The sequence below is a fragment of the Egretta garzetta genome, unplaced genomic scaffold (assembly GCF_000687185.1).
Source record: "Egretta garzetta isolate BGI_Z169 unplaced genomic scaffold, ASM68718v1 scaffold68, whole genome shotgun sequence".
Taxonomy (NCBI): domain Eukaryota; kingdom Metazoa; phylum Chordata; class Aves; order Pelecaniformes; family Ardeidae; genus Egretta; species Egretta garzetta.
Genome location: NW_009260774.1, coordinates 8,447,742 through 8,464,612, shown reverse-complemented (window position 1 = coordinate 8,464,612; position 16,871 = coordinate 8,447,742).

Below are 16,871 nucleotides of genomic sequence, written 5' to 3'. Positions count from 1 at the left end.
TCATTGTTTTGATTTCTAAAAAGAGGGAAACAATTTTTTATTTTTTACCCTAAACTAATAGCCAGTAAAACAGGGTGCAAAATAATTTTTTCTTGGAATCAAAAGAGAACAGATACAGTGAGCAATTGAAAGAGACTGACAGGCTTGTATTCATCTGGATAGATATAGATATCATGGTGTAGATGCCTACCTCTGAGTTACCCATTGCAGAATCTCTTTAAAGACATTGGACATCTAGGCTGCACACATAAAAGGGGGTTAGGGAGTGTTTCCTCCCACCCACAGTATGTCAGATAAGATGAATATCTCTGTAGTGATGAAAAATGAAGTATGAGGTGACTTGCTCAGCCATAGTTGACAAAATTTGTGAGAATTCCAGTGACAGGGACTGTCTCACCATAGCAGGAGGAGGTTGTTCAATTTGATCAAAGAGCTAAACTTAGAATGGTGGCACTTCATGCGAATTCCATTCAGCAAAAGTTCAGAGGTACTGCAAGGTGCATTGTATTAGAATTTGCTACTCTTGCTTACTGCCCAGTCCTTAAAACTATATAAAACAGCATCAGTCTAGAAACCAGACTCTGTGTGATGATTTGCCCAAATTGTCAAGCACTGCCAAGAAGCTACAGGTAGAGGTAATACCTCTTATTTCTGTGGTATGAATGCTGGTGTATTGGATCAGCACTAGTTTAGGAATTGTATCATCTATTTTGTCTCACTGTGGTACATGTCTATCACTTGATAGTAAGAAAAGAATGTGGAAAATGAAGTTCAGATCTTCTGTATGACTTCTGCACAAAAGTAACCCTGCCCCTGCTTCAAAGGAGTTTATATTAATCTCTGTGTGTAACACAGCCATTTCTAAACACTCTTTTAGGAAAACAAGAAAATTATTTATTGCCCGCATCTGTCAAAATCCATCATCACTTCTGCTTAATTTAAGGAAAAATTACCAAATCGATTAGCAATTAAGTAGATGATTGCATATTCTCTCATAATTGCTATAAATATAAACAAGTAAATATCCCAACTATTCTACTTTCTTCCTACAGTTGGAACAGTTCCTCCCAACAGCTTGATTTGGTACTGATGAAAATATTGTAGCCTCCTAATCTCCCTTATCTTATTTCTAAAACCATAATTGAATTTTATACAGACATGCATAGCTTCTTATTTGAAGGCATCGTTCCTCATTTCTTTTAACTTATTTTAAAAAAAAGTTTTCATAATATTGACAGTTTCTCTTAATCAGGTTTAAGTAAAATTTTACTTTATAGGTTTAGACATTTCTAGATCTGAGCTACACAAGCTAGTCCCTGGACCAGAAACAGAGTGCAAGAGTTCTTTAGCTGCCCTCATAGAAGCCAGATTTGAACCTAAGGTAGAAAATGTCTTCGCTTGAGTATGACACCATACGGGTGCAGCCACCAACCTCCTGGTCCCACCCTGTAAACCTAGAATTTCAGCTGTGCAGACCCAGAAAAGAGCATGTCTTCAGGGAGGTAGAAATAGAACTGCTATAACATATCAATACTGCAACGTCAGAGATCTTCATAGTAGCTCCATCCTGGCCTCAGTATGGCCATTTCAGTGGATCAGCTAATTAGGTCTGCTGAGACTGCAACTATTAGTGTTACACAAATACAGTCATGTGGCTTTCAGAACTAGTTATTTTCTGTTTTCTACTGTGCAGTGCCATGTCAATACAACAGTTTTGTAGCTCTTAGCTCAAGGATCTCTGTTTGTTGTTCCATCAGTTTTTGTTTTCTAAGATATAAAAATAGTTAGCACTGTTCAGTCAAGGTTCTTCTAGTGCTTGGTGAGAATATTCGTCCATGGTTCTCTGCACAGTTTCAGTCAATACACTTGACTATCTGAATACTCTCAAATCATAATGTCAATCTGTTTATTTTCTCTGACCCTGTGAAGGAAAAGTCTTTCATTTTTAATGATTTTATTTATCAAAATAATTCAATACTCAAGTGTCCTTCATGAAAGTTACAAAGTCTTTTCTCTCCTCGTGCTGCTGGAAATTACTATTTTTCTTTCCTTTCATAACCACCAACAACCATCAGTTAATCACAAACAGACCAGCAATGATGAATTAAGCATGAGGTTTCTGTCTTTGCTTCTGGCCATCCCTCAAGTATAAACCTTTCAGGGACTACTAGCTTTGCATCCTCACGTTTCTTGAATTGAATCTTGGAACTGTATGTTTCCAGTCAGTTTGTATATGTCATGTTCTTCATTTGGGAACCATCAGCTTGGCAACAAAACTTATCCTTATACTAGCATAGCTTGATTTTTTTTTTTTTTCCTTCTGAAGAGATTACTTTAAGGGCATGAAGAGTTGTCCAGCAGAGAGCTCACCAATATTACACACTGAGCTAATCAACTCCTACTTTTTTGAGACCTTCCCCTGATGCATTAAGGTTTGTCTGCAAGACAAGGGGCTAATTCTATTATTAACAACCTCATTTAGAGCTTGACTAACTTAATGTACAAAGTCTCTGTGTAAAGAACTAGAAATACTTAAGGTGTATCTTCATACTTGTGTCCTGTTTTGCTAGGACAAGTGTAAACATGACTGGTTAGTTCTAATTAAAATGTTATTGCTTCTTCTTGAATATTTATTTCAAAAGTACTTACATGGTGTTCACTAGGTATGTTCTATGCCTTGGCAATTTTTTTCTGGAGTATCTGCTGTAATTAGGTTTACAGTCTTTATAATTACTTTGATCTTTGGCTAATATGAACATAAATTAATATTTGCCAAACACTTCACTTTTTTTTTTTTTTTTTCAATCAGCTGGCCTTATTTTAGTTCTAACTACTTTTTTCTCCCATATAAATTGGAACAGAACAACAATGTACAGGAAAAAGCTATGAAGCACCATTTATTTTCTCTTATATTTCTTGAGCTGTCACTGGGTTAAAGAAATCAAGGATACTGGTGGTAAATATGTGATACATGACATTCACCTATCTAAATTTATTTGCTAAACTCACTTAAATCCAAAACACAATATCTTGGAATTTTTCCTAGTTAAGTAAAAAGGAAGTGAGTAAAGTGAGTATATAGTCTTCAAAGATTGAATAAATTTGCAAAATGTGGTACAAGTTGGTTTTACAGTATTATGCATGGAGTCTAACTGGCTAACAGGAGACAGAAATGCACAAATCTACATATATGAACTGTGTGGTAGTGAGTAGAGCTGACCTTCATCTCAACTTGACATGTTTGCCTTCTTCTTAACTTGTTATTAAGTAATCAAATGAAAAAGTTAAAAAAAATTTCTTCAAGGAAAGGTGAGAAAAAGGAAATCTCATGTCAAAGAAAGAATGTTTCAATAGTCTCTACACTGTAGTATATGGTGACAAAATAGTAGTAAGACATCTCTTTTCTGCCAAGATTTGTTAATCATGCTCCACTGTAATCATACTAATGAGGCACTCCTCTCAGCTGGAATGTCGTTGTTCTTCTGCGCTAAAAATGAATTACTATTTGAAGCACTGAATCCACATTAGGTTGCCTCAGGTACATACTGTGTAACAGTGAGGGTATAAACATTACACACCCTACTTTCTACAGGGTTTATACATATGTAAAAAAGAGCATATTAATTTTTTGATTGCTATTTCTGTAACAGGCAAACAAAGAGACAGTGGAAGTCATACAGATTATTTTGTGGTGGTGTTTTTGGTTTTTTTGTAAAACAAATGAAATGTAAGCTCCTTTGTGCTACCTTCAAACTCTGGAAAAAGTGGAGAAAAAAATCAGAAATTCTGCCCTTGTGTATTTCAGAGAAATAGTTGTTATAAATGTTGTTTGTGTATATATAGCATGGATCAGTGGGAGTTACTTAATCACTTAAGAATCATATGGACTGATTTCCTTCAGTTACATTTATTCAAATAATTATTTTTTTTCCCAAAACGAATAGGTAAAATCTGAAGATGAAAATCCAACATAACTTGTCATACAAGGATCTATAGATTTGCATACAGCGAAAGAGCATTCTATTATGTATTTTTACTTTTGACTGTATACTTAGATAATGTCCTTTTCAGAAGCATGAATTAAGTTTTCAAGAGACTGGTGTGACTTAAGAACTATTTTTGAAAATCTTCCTAAGCTCAGAAGCCTGAGAGCTAAAGCTGAGTCAGTCCATGATTGGTTGATTTAGCATTTTACTTACATTCTGTGTTTTGGAGATAAAATTTCTCTATAAGTGGGAAAGGTGACTGTAGATATTTTAAGGTACTGTTGATAATTGCCATTATTCTTGTTAATGGAAATAATGTATTATACCTTCCCATCTAAAAATGCTGAAAAAGTATTACAAATTTATGTCATCTTTATATTAGAATATTTGATATAAGACTTAAGTATTATTTTCTTCTTCTATTATACTTTTCACATCTTTGAGACTTGGTTTCCAGCTTCAGCCTTTGTTATGGTAATATACGCTTTTCTTAATTCTTTGTTCCTTATTGCCTGTGAATAGGGAAAGCACATATAAATGCAATATTTATTAAGAGAAGAATAACTAAATTGAATGGCAATTAGGTGATGCATCCTTCTTTCTTTTACAAGATTTAAAAAACATGTCAAGTAACATAAAAAAACAAAGTCTAACTGTAAGGCTTTAATATTGCACTTCTGTAATAGTCTTAGATCATCTAGGATCATAGAAGTGCTGAAAAGAAAGAAGATACCAGCACACTTTTCCCATAGTTTTATATCATCCCATTTTTTATTTTTCTGATGTGATGGCATAAAGCTTGAATTTATCTTATCTGAGTGGATTTTTAGCCCTCCAATTTTGTTTCAGTTATCTTCATGTGGACTGACATATAAGAAGCCTCAAAGCATAAAGCCAAATCAAAGTTTTCAATGCATCCCTAGATGTAACATGTGAATTTTCTTGCAGTAGGAAGATTAAAAATATTTGTTTGTTAGTCCTTCTCCTGTCCTCCCTTGCTCTGCCCCTCAAAAAAGTAACTCTTTTTTTCTCTATCAGACAGGACTAAACACACACACACACATAAATGGAGAGTAGAAAAATGTTACATTAATATATATAATCAGCATGACTTCTTTTTTCAAAATAGTATCTTTGGCAAGAATATGTTCTTTTGCTTGTGATGTGAAAAAAAAGATACTAAAGTAGAGGCTGCTAGGCAAAGGGGAAACACTGCCTTATGAAAATCAGCAGGGAATTCCTAATAATTTAAATGGAACTAGGAATTTTATCCAGCTCTACACAGTTTTTGTGTAAGTTGCTTATGTTTTGAGAATTGCAACCTATTTGCCCATATTGATTATAATTAGGATATCTCTATAAGTATTTTATACCTATATAATATTTTGGTGATTAAATGTAGTGGTAATGGTTATATGGCTAATCAAACTACAAGGAAGGTGATCTGGTCTTCCTTTGTTTACTTGATTCATCCTGCCTGCTTTACAAATTGTGAGAGCAGCAGTGATTTGTAACAAACACTCTGAAATGGCATGGGCAGATACCATTCGTATGTACTGTCAGTCAGGTCGCAAAGAAATGAATTTCTGCAGTGAGCAGTTTCCTTATAGACTTCCACCTCATTGATTTTATTTTCACAGGTTCTCTTGGGAGCAATCATTTCATAAAGTAACTTTCCCACTCTTGAATCCTGGTAGGGGGCAAAATTGCTGCTAATTGTTGTAATTGCATGTTTCAATCCATTCTGGAGCACCGAGAATTAATCTTATATGAAATGTGATCTGCAGACAGGTCCCCTAGCTTGTTAATTTGTTGTTCTACTAAATCACTATTTTGTTCTATTCTTGATGCTCAAACAGATTCATCCTACTCTTGGCTTCAGTTAGAGCTTATTTGAACTGTGTCCTACTAACCTGTCAGAATGAAAAATCAATAGTATAATTCCACTTTGCAGTGGTAATAGTTCAAAAGGTATTTACATGTTATGATTTATGTAAGAACCACCATGAATTTAATGCAGAATTGTTTTAACAGAACATGATTAATTGCAAAACACACTGTGAATATCTCCTTTAGGGGCTGAATTCATCAATACAAACATGAGAATTCTGAGGACTTTCAGAGAGCATACCAATTCAAGTGTCACAGAAAACTTTTTCAAAGGGAAAATTCTTACTTAGTGTAAAATTAATATTACCTTAAGAAGTCTATAATAATATAGCAATTCTTGTCCTTTGAGCACCTGGATCAAAACACAGGTATTGTCAGCTGTGCAGTAGAATTAAAAAGATTTCAAGAATATCTTTATTAAAGGCTGTTAAACCAGTGAATATGTTAACTGGAAATTTTCCTTCCAAGAATGTGAGTTTGTTATAGTTAGCTGGCTTTGCTATTGATGGAAATGTACATTTTTATTGTATGTCTCTGATTTTAAATGTGGAATTTTAATTAATTTTTAATAAAGCAAGAGTTTAGATAATAAACTTCTAGTCCCAGAAGAACTCAAATTTTGACCTTACATTTGTAAATTTGTAAAGTAGTGATCCAGTTCTGCATTGCATTGTCAAATGCAATTGCATCTCCTAAAACAGGGTCAGAGCAACCCCCAGTATCAATACAGGCTGGGGCATTAAAGGACTGAGAGAAGCCCTGTGGAGAAGGACTTGGGGGTAGATGAAAAGCTGGAAATGAGCCAACAATGTGAGCTCACAGTCCATAAAGCCAACTGTACTCTGGGCTGCATCAGAAGAAGTGTGGCCAGCAGGTCAAGGGAGGTGCTTCTGTCCCTCTACTCTGCTCTGGTGAGACCTCACCTGGAGCACTGTGTTCAGCTCTGGAGTCCTCAGTACGGGAAAGACATGGACCTGTTGGAGCAAGTCCAGAGGAGGGCCACAAAAATCATCAGAGGGATGGAACACATCTCCTATGAGGAAAGGCTGAGAGAGTTGGGGTTTGTTTAGCCTGGAGAAGAGAAGGCTCTGGGCAGACTTTATTGCAGTCTTTCAACAATTAAAGGTGACTTCTAAGAAAGATGGGGACAAGGTTTTTAGTAGGGTCTGTTTGCAATAGGGCAGGGGGTGATGTTTTTAAAATGTAAAAGGGTAGATTCAGACTAGATATAAGGAAGAAGTTTTTTTATGATGAGGGTTGTGAAACACTGGCACAGGTTTCCCAGAGAGGTGGTAGATCTCATCCCTGGAAACATTCAAGGTCAGGTTAAACAGGGCTCTGAGCAACCTGATCTAGTTGATGGTGTCCCTGCTCACTGCAGGGGGGTTGGACTAGATGACCTTTAAAGGTCCCTTCCAACCCAAACTATGCTATGATTCTATGATATATAATCTGTTAAGACTTTGATTTTCTTCACAACAGTTATTTTACCATGCACATTCTTCTGTCCACAGGAATTGAGACTGTCAAATTGTCACATTTTTTTGGGTCACACAGCTAATAACATTTGAAGGAGAGTGGACACAGTAAATCACTGTTATTTAAAAAAAAAAAAGACAAAAGTTTAACTAAGCACTTATTTTAAAACTGAAGTTATAGCCTGGCATAATATTTAATGTCATAATTTCAGATGTGGGCCTTTAGAAATACGTGGATTAACATTCAAATAAGCTAGCTAAATATTGCATTAGATTTTTTAAATCTTTATTTTCTATTACCAAAGTTAAAAGTATAAATTATTCCACTGACCTGTTAAAAAAACCACAAACCCTACACCCAATTATATTCCCATAAACCAATCTATTTTATCACATAGTAAAGGCACAATATCTTTGTAAATACTTCAGCCTAGAAAGTTCCAAAATCTTTGAGTAGGTATAAAAATCCAAAAGTTACAAGAATAATTTCTGTGTGTTCTCTAACGTAAATAACTGTAGCCATGTGGAAAATGGGTCATCTGCATCAAAGGCCTCGGTCAGGTGTGATTGTGATGTGTGTGTGTCTGCTTTTCATATGGCTACAGCATCTCATTTTCACAGGTTCATTGTCACCTGTGACAAGAATGCTGTGTACTTAAGAAAAATCACATACATATAATAAAAGGTAATGTATTTTCATTGTATGGCTTGGGGAAGAAGAGCACTAAACAACTGAGCGGACCACAGAGGTTAAGAACGTCATTGCTGGTTCACCATGGATGCCCAGAAACCTTCCTTCAGAAGGCTGTTTTTCCCTCTGAGTGTCATATAAGAGAGGGATAGATCCCAGTTTTAACTGTTGCATAAATAGAGGTGAAATTATTTGCGCAGGTAAATCTACAGTTAAATATGTTCTCATGTCTGAGAAGTTCTAAGTAGAAAGTGGCTGGTGAAATGTTGGATAGAAATGGATATATGTAACATACTAGAGGTTTGGCAAACATCTTTTGGTCTTATCAAACATAACTGAATTATAGGAAAGACAAACAATATGCAATATACAGATAATTGTAGAGTTCATAATCTGTGTGGAAATATTTGTCAATGTAAGAGTCTAATGTCTGTAGCATGAAGCTGAGGTTCAGTAAAATTATTTTATCTCATACTTTCAGTTGAAAATATATATGTATCTCAAAATTATTTGCTACTGTTCTCTTCTGTCTGTTAATTTGCCCAGTGAGTTTTAACATTACTTTTCAGTTCAACCATAACTGTAAGTAAGTTTGTTCATTAAATTTACAAGACAGTTTTCACCAGAGTATATCGTTATATATTTTTAACTGGCATACCTAGAAAATATTTTTTGTTTTCAGCTTTCTGCTTCTCTATTCCCTCTGTTTTTTTGCTGCTGAACAAAATGATGTCTGGGAATTAAATCTGAGACCTGTTATCTGCATACACCCAAGTTTCTTCTCTATCTCTGCCTGTTTCACTGCAAAGGAGACTTGAGAACACTTGGCATATACATGAACCTGTGAAAACAAGGACACTTGATAATCAAAGGGAAGTCTCTCTTAATTTGTCCAAAGAAAGGCACAGTTCTTCTTCCAGATCTGATGGTTAGAACCTTCTCTGACCTAAAGATTTCATGCTACATCCAGAAATGGGTAACCATAGCTTTTTATCTTTATTTTCTTATTTCAAATTTTATATATTTTTCACACAGGTTATAGGATGTGTTTTCTAGTATGTTTTTACTCACTTATAAGATATCTGAAAGATGTAGTGGGCATTATGATTATGAACAAAATTAGATGACATTTACAATGCAAAGCCTAGTACACTTTTATTTGATTTCAAAAATGTTAAGATTCAACATATTTCTAGTCATTGTAATAGTATTTCATATACAATTAATTAAAGCTCAGTTCTTGTTCTGATCCCACCAGTTTGCCTTATTGAACCATAAAAATGGAGAATTTAAATAACTATAAACAATGAAATATTCCTATAGTTAAAAATATTTTTTTAGCCATAATGCTATCTTGTTTCTGGACCTGTAATTGTTTAAACAATTTCCCAAACACTGTCTCTAAAAAATGTTATTTTTCCTGTTCAGAAAATTAAAGTAGAGGTTACTTTATTAATACTGGGACTCATTAGGGATATTTCAAGATCTGAATACTCAAAAAAAATAGAAAGAATAAACACTCAGATTGTCTCATGAGATTATCTGAAGATAATTGGTAGTCAACATGTCACCTAGCAGAATGATAAACCCATCAGATGCAAAAGAGATAGAGCAAGACTTGAAAACTGATAACCAGAACAATGATAGTCCATTACCTCTGTACAACTCTGACTCTTGGTGGGCCAAGAGAACACATCATAAGAAGAAAACATATCATCCAGTTTGGATTGTTTGCACAAATTAAGTCTTTTTAGTCAAGGCATTTGACATCTTAGAATGACCTCCAAATAAAATACTGGGTTTGTCTACAGATCCTGTAGCCTCTGTTTCTGTTCCGTATGGTTGTTTTCCTTTACCAAAGAATTCGTTTCCAGAGAGAAAACACAAATCAGTCATGACTCAGAATTCATTACACACGTTTTCGCAGGGAAAAAAGAAAATAATGGAAAGGGAACAATTTATTTTCTACTGATTAGAGTTCTCGATGACACTGCTAGTTCCCTAGCTAGTTCCCATTTTCAAATGATGGTCACCTCTCACCGAGCAAGCTGAAGATATACCTCAAAGATAATTTTATCACAATTAGCATTTTATTAACACAGAAGAAGGACTTACTGCATGTACTTATAATATGACTGTGAAGGTATGGAGGGCTACTCCTCTGATCAGGCAATTAGGTCTATGGTTTAACAGTAGGTATAGAATATGCAAGGTAGAATATTAGTATGATTAGTGAGAACAGTCATTACTATGCTCTTATAAAAATAAACATGTCATAGTATTCTACAGAATGATTGATTAATGATTAAAAAATGGGTGGGGGGGGGGAAGAAAGAAAGTATACCTCTATACATTCTGTGAAAGGATCATTCTTGCAAACATCTAGGCTATTAATGGGTTCTTATCATTTAAGATTTATTTTTGATGTTGTCATTGAAAGAACCCAATCTTTGTGGTAGGTAACTCACTAACTGAAAGATTTTATTTCCTTCTACTTAACTAGCTGATCCACTCTACTGGTCTTTTGTGATAAGTGTACTTTTGCCACAGGAGCTGTGTGTAGTAGTTGTTATAAGAACATGTTTTTAAAATCAGTAATTTCTATTATTTCATGTTCTTTTACAATAATGATACACACAAACAGAAATATCAGTCCATAACATGTTAAAAAGAACTTTTAAAAGAGGAGGAAATAGGATTCCTAAGTGCAGTTTATTTTATCAGTAGTATTTTACTTACTTTGTCTGTTCCTGATTTAAATTTGTATAGATTAGCCTAGCTGAATAACTGCATACAATTCCTTTGGTTTTTGTTTGTTTGTTTTTATTTAAGATGTGTAATTGTGCGTATAAATAAATAGCAGTTTGCTTTTTATTTATGAACATGAAAAGGGAATCATTCTTCATAAGAGCTGAAAGGCTGCTGCTTTTAGGGATATTAAAGATTACGCACAGCGTGTAAGAAGAGTAATGAATATTTTGATGGTGAGTTAATATTAATAAAGTGTTGTTTCTGTGTTTCCTGTACTACATATGATATTCTGTTTGCAGCTTTCAGATGAGAATTTAGTCATGCTATGCTATTGTGATGATAGAAATTTAGATTATATTCTCACTGCCTTTATATTATTTTATGTATGATTTATATAACTGATACGGTTGAGAATTATTTTTTTAAAAATGGGAAAATGTCAAGTTATTGAAAATATTCCTTTCATGAAAATAGAGCTGTTTTAATAAAACCATCATGTGGAAGCTTTCCTGATTTCAAGACTGAATATCTTGTCTGTATACAAACCCTCTGAGAAAAGAATAACAATAAGGGATAGTTTCTGGAGTGCAAGAGCTAAAAAGGGAGTTTGCTTGGGTTTCTTTTATGTGAGGTGATATTCCCATGTAACAGATAAAAGAGTCATGATTTTTCATCTTTTCCTTGTACTCTGCAATATTTGGTAACATATAGAATAAGAGGAAGCAACGACCTGAACATTACTTCCTCACCAGGTGGGTGAGCAGCAACTGAGTCTCTACTCTTAATAAGATAATACAGATCTTGAATTTTCATCCACCCAGGAGAAATTTGCTAGCCACTTCAGTACATCATTAGAGAAATTTTTGTTTTCTTTTAGTTTCCCATGGAAAATGTCAACTTTCTTTATTGGTGAATAGAAACTGATGTCAGAATGCTGGAAAATTTTTGTTTCTCAGCCAGTCCTAAGAAGCAGAGATAGTGAAGTCTTGTAACAGAACATGACACAATATATGAGGTAAACCATGACTTTCCATTAACAGTCTAAAGGCATAGGCTGGAAACAGTATAGGTTGATTTACTGTGCACATAAATTTACCACTGAAGTGCAACAAGGTCTTAAGGGTAGAATGCATCAGAGAAAAGATAGATTTCTAGCAGAGCTGGGAGCAGATTGGAACTACTGGATTCTCTGGGAGGTGGTTCTGGGTCTATGAATAGGTGTATAAAACCCCATAAAGTTATATGTAATTGAAAAGATTGAAGGAAAGGGGATAAAAAATAGTAAAGGCAGACATCTAATACAGAAAATATACCCTAGTGAAGGCCTTAAAAAAGGGGTAAGTGTAATAAGTCAATGTAAAATCTCTTTACATGTCCTGAGCTACCTTAAATAAATAAAAAATTGCATTTCCCCCCCCCACAATCATTGCAGTTGAAGTAGATTTTTTCTTTAAAATGGTATAGCTAAGGCTAAAGGTTTAAGTAATTTTATAACAAGATTTTACAAATGAGTTAAGGTTGCAAGATTTAATTATTTTATTTTAGATGTTTGCCATAGGCATTAGGTGTTGCAGGATTTACTAATCTTTTTACCCTCTATCAGGAGAGAACAGTTTTCATGATATGTAAGAATCATAGAATAATGGAAACTGCAGTCTCTCTCTTACAGCTTTGTATTTTTTCTCCTCACTAATTTCTGAACATGTTTTAAATGTAACATATAATTAGTAAGTGTGTCAAAGGATTCTCTAATTAGAGACAAGATTTATTGTTCCAATTGGGATGAAGCTGAATATCTGAATTTTGATTATGCTTTTATAAAGCTAACTTAACCAACAACACGTTTCTAATAAAGATTGAAAAATATATGTCCATCTTACCAAAACACTTTTTAGCAGAATAATACATTACCTGTGCCTGACAATATGTTTATCACTTTTGGAAATGGACAGATGATTTGAGATCTTAAGCATTTAAGTAGATATATTAACAGCATTAAAGACATTAGCTGAACTGCTAATGAAAATGAAGCCAGAGAAACATAATTCACATATTCCAGAAGTGCCCTGGAAAGAGAGCTAAACAAGGATGTTTCCCCTGGCACAGAGTATACACTAGCAGGTTGGTTCACTAAGTGGCTTCTTTGGCCACTAATAATATGTGTGAGTTTTGGCTCATTTCTGATACATAGATCCAGTTTGACACTATCCATAAAGATATTTTTTTAATAGCTCATGAGAGAGAAATACTGTACACAATGTCATGACTTTACATAGTCCTGTTTCTGCAGTCATTAAGATTTGCATTACTAATCAATTTTAATTTAAATTTATAACCCATCATGTTCATTTGGAATTCTTTGTGCAGGCAGTAACAGCTGTGCTAATGAATTTTGTGCAATACCTTATGAATAAATAATTTCCTTTCTCGTTTCGCTGAAAGAAGAATTAGCCCTATATTACTGCCTTTTGTTTAAGAGGGTGTCAAACTGAAACCAAGTTTTCCACAGTACTTAACAAAAGCTGCTGTACTATATATGCCTCATATAAATAACATATAGGGTCTACTGTTGATTAAAGAGCAAATAGATGAAATACCAAAGAATTCTTCCACATAAAAAAAAAATAAATTCTACAACATAATAAAAAGATGATCCAGAACATGACTAAGAAAAGGCTTTTTATCTTGATATGCATTCTATACTTGAATAAGAATAGGAAAACCTCCAGAAAATCTTTCATTGCTTGTTTGGATAGAAGTTGAGCCAATTTTCGCCGCCTAAAATTAATCTGGAAAACCTTTGAGAATGTGCCTGTAAGATCTGTGCATTCAAGATAAATTGAACAGCATCTGGTTCAATCCCTTTTTTCAGTTGAAGTCACTCAATTTCTGCACTGTTGTGCATTCTGGTTTGGAACTTCTTTAAATACGGATAGCTTGAAAATCGGAGTCATTTTTATATTTGGTTGACTGTTTTCTTAGTTCTACTGTATCTATTTTCGTGGTTTTATTTTGTTGTGTGTTTGTGAAAGAGAGGGATCATTTGGAAAAGGATACAATTGCTGTTCATGAGGGATAATGATGTAGGTTTTTTCAGTGAAGTAGGAATTAGCTTCCCTTTCCTTTTTCTGGATAATATATTAACACATAATTGTATCAAAAGATCAGATCCTGGAGTCATTATTTAAACAAAAGTCTCACTGGGATACTATTCTCCGAGTTACATCAATCTAAATTTGTAATAATAGTACAACTAAAATTTTACAATGAAAGCAGAAACCAATTTACTGTCCCATATACACTGAGACAGAGTAGGAATCACAGCAGTTAAGCAGAAAAAAAAGGATTTCTTCTTTTATAGAATTATTTATTAAATGCTTTTAATTTATGCATTTCAATTTCCATGCATTTATTGAAAATTGCTTTTTAAACATTGTTGCCATGAACGTTAGCTGTATTATAGTATTCTGTGCAAATGTCTATTGAACATAGTATTAGATTTGATATGTGTTAAATCCTATTAAAGTGAACAACAGCAGTTTTGTTTATCATGGGCAACATGTTCATGACTGGTCTTCAATACTTGAAAAAATGATAAAAAAGGATCATAAGTTACAAAATTCAGGATCAGAAAAAAATAGAAAACAACTTTACTACTATCATACAACAGTTTTATTGGATTTCAGAAACCTGAGGTGTAGCATCAGGTACTGAAAATACAGTAAGACAATTCCAAAAAACACCCGTAGTTAATGAAGTTGGTGTTTGAAATAATGAGCTGTTGTTTTGCTACTTGTGTTGTTATTAAATACCCAAAGAATTGAATGTTAAGTGCATTCATTTTATTAACAATTTTATTCAGAAAGTTGTAATTTCCCTAGGTTTTAGCAAGGTGAATACATCAAATTATAAATATATACATACATAGGCTGTCAATGCTTATATATCTGTTTTAACTGGCATTTCAAAGGCTATAGCCAATACAATATATTTATAACAACTCAAAACACAGTCATTTTCAAGAATATAATATTACAGATGTTACCATGGACTTATACCTGGGAGAGTGAGTGGCAGGTCTGAAGCCATTTCTTATTACAATTAATCCTTCAAAATATCAGGGAAGGTAGTATAAATTCTTTAAGATTAGTTTGCAATGATAATGGAAGAGGTTAATTTTCAATATTCTCCTGATGTGACTTCCAATTTTTTTTTTCTTTTTGTCTTAATGAACAATAGTTGTTTGTTGGTAACAACATATTTTTCATTAGTTTCTTAACAGCATAATGGTTAGAAACAGGTAGGTTTTGCTCATTTATTGTTAGCATTACTTTATGTAATGCCTCTTCTCTTACATTGTTGATAGATTCAGAGAAATGAAACAAGTACAGTAACTAAATTATACTACTCATTTCTTAACTCTGTGAATAGAGTCAATGTTAGAAAAAAATTCTAAGAATAGGTGTACTGTGCTTAACCCCATGAATTCTGAGAAACACTTAAATACTTCCAGATACTTGCAAATAAACATGTTATTGATTTCATAACTGCAGTACCTGTAATTAGAATTTTTTAGATTGGTCTTTTTTTGTTACACTAAAACAGATCAATACAGTCCCACTCCATACTTTTAGGAAATATTAGAGGCTAGTCATGTTGTACTTGACTTCCTTATAACTTTCCTCCTGAAAACAGTGTCTGGTATTTTGGGAAACTAAAAATCAACACTTTAAAAAATAGTACTTGGCATGCTAACAAATTATTTAGCAGAGAGGAAGATTATTAATAACAATTTCTCTAAGTTATTAAATATTCTTTCTTCTTGGTTTGATTACCTTAATACTCTGGAATGAAAAAAGTAGCAAAAGAAACAAAAATTCACAAAACTAAAGGAGAAAAATGTGATATTTTCCTCATATCCAATAACTCAGCAACAATAACATATGCTTCAAAAAAGGGAAACCTTTTCTTTTAATTTCCTTTTGCTAACATGAATATGTATCTGTGCCTCTCAAATAAAAGCTCTACTGTATATTCCTGGGGGAAAAAAAACAACCTCTTTACAGTCTTTCTTGTTAAAATTCATCCATTCTGCTTTGTATAATTATTTTTTGCACTAGAGAGAGGAAAATGCTGCAATGACACTGTATTTCACTGAATATTGCAGTCATATAGAAGAATATCTGAGTCTAAATCCTACTGAAATATTTGTCTAAATATGTGCAAGTTAATACATGTATTATTTAAAAAAAATGAAAACAACTCAGTGGAATACATCAATGAGAACTCTGTGTAAAATGGACATTGGGTAGGGTTTTTTTAAGCAGTGGGAGAATTCACACATTCCAGTAAATAATGTCTTCATACTGTACCCTGCAATTTATCAAGCCTTTTTTTTTGCACTACTTTTCTTACAAGATCCAAGTAAACTTTTTTTTTTTTTAATTGAACATGAAAAAATCATGCAGATTTGGCCCATCATTTCAAATAGCTTTAGTTATTCCCAACTAGCTTTTTGAGAATCAATTATTTGAGAACCAACTGACATAAAACTATACCTTATTAATACTGTTGTCTGCCTTTTCTTCCAGGCTGGGCACCGTCCTTTAAGAAAGAGGAAAACTTAAAAATTTAATGGAGTAAGCAGCATTTCCTAAAATACAATAACAGTAAAATAATGACCTATATCTGTGGTGATGAACACACAGAGATAAATTTTAAAAGGATAAAACATTGGGAACAATGGAAATTTACAACAGGTGTTTAAACATCTACATCTTGCTTCCTATTGACTATATAAGTATCCCAGGGTGGCTTGATGGGGTTATTTTGGTGTTCTTATCCTCATTAACAATCTATGGAGTATTCCAAGAGGTAAGTCTGTCTGCAATTGGGTCACTACAACAGAAAGAAAGAGCAGGAAAGAAAGAGGAAGGAAAGGAAGAAGGAAAGAAGGAAGGAAAGAAAGAAGGAAAGAAAGAAAAGGACTGAAGACTTTTGTTGAGCTAGGAACTGCAAAGAATTAGTTGATAAGAGCAATATATTTCAATTTACTGAACTGACTCAGAAAATTCC